Below are 5,534 nucleotides of genomic sequence, written 5' to 3'. Positions count from 1 at the left end.
GATATAAATTATAATTGTTATTGTTGTTTGGGAGGTAACAAGTAGGAAAAAAAAGTCCCTAATTGCACCCAAATGCACAACCAAATTGTGATACATGAATCTGATGAAATAGTACAGTGCTATAAGAAATTAATAAAATAAACAGAGAATCATAGATAGACTTAAATAAGCCAATTTAAAGTTAAGTAAATAATGGTGATACCATAGGTAAATTAGAGGAAGGAATTGTTTGCCTTTCAGATCAATGGAGAGGAGAATTTATGACCAAATAAGAGATAGAGATTATTATGAAATGGAAAATGGATGATTTTGATTATATTAAATTAAAAAGGTTTTATACAAACAGAAGAAATGCAGTCAAAATTAGAAGGGAAGCAGAAAACTGGGAAAGAATTTTTACAGCCAGTGTTTCTGATAAAGGCCTCATTTCTTATATGTGTGTGTGTGTGTGTGTGTGTGTGTATGTATAGGTATATGTACATACACACACACAAATATATATATATGGAACTAAATAAAATTTATAAGAATGTGAATCATTCCCCAATTGAGAAATGTTCAAAGGATATGAACTGGAATTTTTCAGATGAAGAAATCAAAGCTATCTTTAGCAATATGAAAAAATGTTCTAAATCACATTGATTAGAGAAATGCAAATTAAAACAACTCTGAAGTACCACCTCACACCTACCATATTGGCTAATATGATTTAAAAAAAGGAAAATAATTAATGTTGGAGAAGCTGTGGAAAACTGGAACACTAATGCATTGTTGGTGGAGTTGTGAACTGATCCAACCATCCTGGAGAGCAATTTGGAATTATAGCCCTTTGGTTATGGGGCTGTGCATATCCTTTGACCCAGTGATACCACTACTAGGTGTGAATCCCAAAGAGATCATGGAAAAGGGAAAAGGACACACATGTACAAAAACATTAATGACTGAACAAGTTGTGGTATATGAATGTAATGGAATACTATCTTGATATAAGAAATGATGAGCAGGCAGATTTCAGAAAAAGGCTGGAAAGACTTAGGTGGACTGATGCTGAGTGAAGTGAGCAGAACTTGGAGACCATTGTACACAGTAACAGCAACATTGTCTGATGATCGACTGTGATAGAGTTAGCTTTTCTCAGCAATACCATGATCAAAGACAATTCCAGAAAAACTCATGATGGTAAATTTTTCCCACATCCAGAAAAAAGAACTGTGGATTCTGAAAGCAGACTGAACCATATTGTTTCTACTTTTTGTTTGTTTTCTTTTTTGAGTTTTTTCCCCTTTTGTTCTGATTCTTCTTTTACAACATGACTAAAGCAAAAATATGTTTAATGTAATTTTACATATATAATTTATATCAAATAGCTTTCTGTCTTGCGGAAGGGGGAGGGAAGGGAGGGAGAAAAATTTGGAACTAAAAATCTCATGAAAACAAATGTTAAAAACTATCTTTGCATGTAACTGGAAAATAATAAAACACTTATGATACAAAAATAAAGTGAAGTAAGCAAAACAAGCAAAACAATATACACAGTAATTACAACAATGTAATGAAAACTAAATGCTATGAATTTATAATAACTCAACTTGAATCTTAAGAAGAAATATAAGATGGCAACTTTCCCTCATCTTTTGTGGAATTCTGGAATGATTGGTGTAGGAATTGAAATGTAACATCAGAGTTTGCTGATATGTTCTTTAGTTTTGCAAAACTTTTTTCCTCTTCCTTTCTTCATATTTTATTACAAGGAATTTCTCTCTGGGAGAGGAATTGGGAGTAATATACTGGAAAATATAGATAATATAATAGTAAAACATATCAAAAACTTTTATTTTAAAAGAAAATCATGACTTTCATACTAGTCAACATTTCCTTTCATCTTAAGCCAAATAGTTGGCTTGGTCCATGCATCTCAAGTTGGAATTAAAGAATAGAGTTAGTATTTTTCTGGGACATTCTTCAGCCTGTTCTTCACTGTCTATCTGGGTGTAATGCCCCATAGATGTACCTTCAAAGAACTTTTAGTTTCCTTTGCATAGGAGAAGTTTATTGACGGCTACATTTCAGCAGATGGTAGCAAAAAGCAATGAACTTTCCTGACTAAGTCAAAGACTGGCAGATATTAGAAAAATTAGTAATCATGAAACCGGTAGAGATGCCTAGAAGAGGAAAGATGACTGTCAACTCAGATAATGTGATGAAAATTATAGCCATAATACCTGTGCCTCATCACACATATTTATTGGCCTGATTAGTGTATATGTTGTGTGAATGTATGTGTTTGTATGTGTGTTCCTCACTGATGTTGTAGTAAACTGCAGGATACTGTAAAATATGTTTGCATGGATATATTTTCATTTTTATTTATATTAAAATGCTGTAAAAATATTTTCTGTTCCAAATTATACTTTTTGTCTTACAAAAAGAAATATATGAGATGGAGGGATTATGATCTACAGTTTTGAGAATGCTGACTCTCACCTACAACATGGTTTAAACCTGGATTAGCTTTCATGGGTAGTGAAGGGACATGTGGAAAAGTGGGAAATAAGGGCCACACATTATAGTCATACATATTTGTGTCTTATGCCATGAAATCCTAAGTGTTATGAGGTCAAAGACTCTGACTTACCTAAATATTGTCTCCTCCACTAATGTGATGATCAGAGAATGAAATAAAAGGCAGTTATTAAACACATAACAATGTAGAAAACACTGGGGATACAAATAGAAAGACAAGGCAGTCCCTGCTCTCACGTAATTCACATTTCTAACTTCGAAAGACAGCATAGCTAGGAGTCAAATAGAAAGACCTTAAGCCCTTAGGGTGTAGCAGCAAAACAGGTGGAAACGTAAGGTGAATGATACTTTTGTTGATAAAATTATCAATTCTTGATGTTTCATGATTGCAAGTGTCAAGGACTTTGGCTGCAAGATTTAAAAATACATTTCATTTATGTACAACTTTTATGTACTTTAGCAACATGTCTATTTTCATTTGATTGTCACCAGTTACTAGGATCTTTTTTGCCTATGGAATCATTAACTTTGCTATCTTGGATGATATGACAACCACGGAAAAACATTGTAAAATTCTGTCATGAAATAAAATACAAGAATGTTGAATGAGATCTGAGAAAAAAAAATAATGTATTCTTGAAACTTAGTGAGGCAGAGGAACTTTAAAGCCTTTTTTGTGCCCTTTAAAATGTTCACATTGTGATTTAACCACATTATTACTAGGCAAGGTAGGGGAATCTCATTTGATACACTTCATTGTATTTTATATTAAAATTCAGGAATTCTAAGCCTTTTAATGCATAGAAATGTGGAAGAATTTACATCTTCTACTTTAGTAATCAGCCATGTTATTGTCTGTTACCCTTTGCTGATTCTAATGTCAGAAACAATACTTCTATCTATGTCTCAAACTGAAGGCATATTGTCTGCAGTTGCAAGTGAGATGAGTTAAGTGATATCAACTTTGGTAATTACAAAATAAAACATTCTCATTAAGTTGCAAAGTGATTAATTACATGTTATTCAATAATATCATGTATTTATGTATCCTGTATATGTGTGCATATATACATATATGTAGATAAAATAGATGAGATAGAGACAGAAACAATGTATTTTTCATCACTTGATTTAGAAATAAGCTATAGCGTTAGGAAAATTAAAGACATAAACTAAAACTTGTCTTTTGGTTTCTGATGGTCTGTGTGTGTGTGTGTGGGAGGTGTATGTGTCATAACAAAATAATTCCACAAGTAGAAAGAAATATACTTATTTGAGGAAAAAGGGGAAAAAATCTACATTTACTTTTTGTAAATAGGCTTATAAACTGAATTCTCAGCGCATGAGGTAGGGGCAAAAGCACCATGTACCAGTGTGTAACTCTTATTGCAGTTCATAAAAGAATTAAGGAAATCAATGTCCCAATGGCTAAAATAGAAAGGATATTCATCCCCAAAAAGAAGACCTGCCTTCAATTCTTTCAATATCTCTATGACCTTGGCTAATTCATTAACTCTTCGCTGGCCTTGGTATCTTTTAAAAAAAATTATTACATTTATATAAATCTGAAGGGGTACATAGAAGTCCTCAATCATTATTTTTTTTTTTTACTATTTTTTACTGTAACTTGTAACCAGCAAGTTTATTTATTTTTCTAGATAAGCATTGATATTAATTCATTGTCTAAGTTACCTCTTAGTATAATGGAGATTCTCTATGTCTTCTAATCAAGTCCATTTTTGCTATTGCCTAAGACATGATTGATACACTGCTTTTTTGAGTTCAGATGAACCAAAAGAGATTTTTGGTTTAGCCTCTTATTTTAGCACTATTTAAATATTGATGTTTCAATTATGTTTCTTATAAACAGAACATTGTTTTTTTCTAATTCATTCACTTACTTTCTTCTACTTTATTCATAAGTTCACACCTTCCAAGCTTATATTTGTTAGCATTAATTGTATATTTCTGTTTGTCCTATTCTCTGGTATTTTCTCATTTTTCTGCCTCCATCTTTACAAAGTGAAAAATCAGTGTGCTTAAGGAAAGTACTCTGTTCTTCATGTAATCTTTTCCTGACTCTCTGCCCTTTTTCTCTTCCCTTCACTCAGAACCTGACCACAGATTCTTTTTTTCCTATTAAAATCTCATTTCAAGTTCCTTTCTATTGGAATTTGTATGCTAATGACTAATATCTTCCTAATTCTACTCTCCCTTTTATTCCTCCTTTTTCCTTCTTCTCCCCTTTCTGTTTTATTTCCCTGTGCAATTGAATGCATTTCAAAATCAAACTTGTGTGTGTATGTGTGTGTGTGTATGTGTGTGTGTGTATGTGTGTTCTACTCTCTGTTCACTGTATCAGATGAAAGAGATGTTCAGGTTATGATCGATCTCTCTCTCTCTCTCTCTCTCTCTCTCTCTCTCTCTCTCTCTCTCTCTCTCTCTTTCTCTCTCTCTCTCTCATCTTTCTCCTTGTCTGTATAGTACTCTGCTTGCACACCATATTGATGTGTGATAGTGAGTTTCTCTGCCATTTTCCTTTTTCTACCCCCTCCACAGTATATTCCTTTTTTCCCCCTCCCTTTCCTTTCTCATTTAAGGGCATCAAAACATAACAAAACCAAAACGATAACATGATCATCACCATCAACAATTACAACAAAAGGTCTTCTGCCTCATTTAACTCTTATTACTGCTATGAGGAAGCTAGTGGGTAAAGTGCTGGACCAGGAGTCAGGAAGATTCCTGTTCCTGAGTTCAAATATGGCCTCAGACACTTACAAGCTATGTGACACTGGGAAAGTTAACTTCACCCTCTTTACCGAAGTTCTTTTTTCCATAAAATGAGCTAGAGAAGGAAATGACAACTCACTCCAGTATCTTTGCTAAGAAAACCCCAAATGGGGTCACAAAGAGAAGGGCACAATTGAAAAATGACAGAACGACAAAACATCATGCCTATGGTTTTACAGTTCTGAGAGGAATATTCTGTCATCTTCCCCAATAGCATT

This window comes from Dromiciops gliroides, chromosome 6 (genome assembly GCF_019393635.1).
Source record: "Dromiciops gliroides isolate mDroGli1 chromosome 6, mDroGli1.pri, whole genome shotgun sequence".
NCBI classification, from domain to species: domain Eukaryota; kingdom Metazoa; phylum Chordata; class Mammalia; order Microbiotheria; family Microbiotheriidae; genus Dromiciops; species Dromiciops gliroides.
This window is presented reverse-complemented; position numbering follows the sequence as displayed.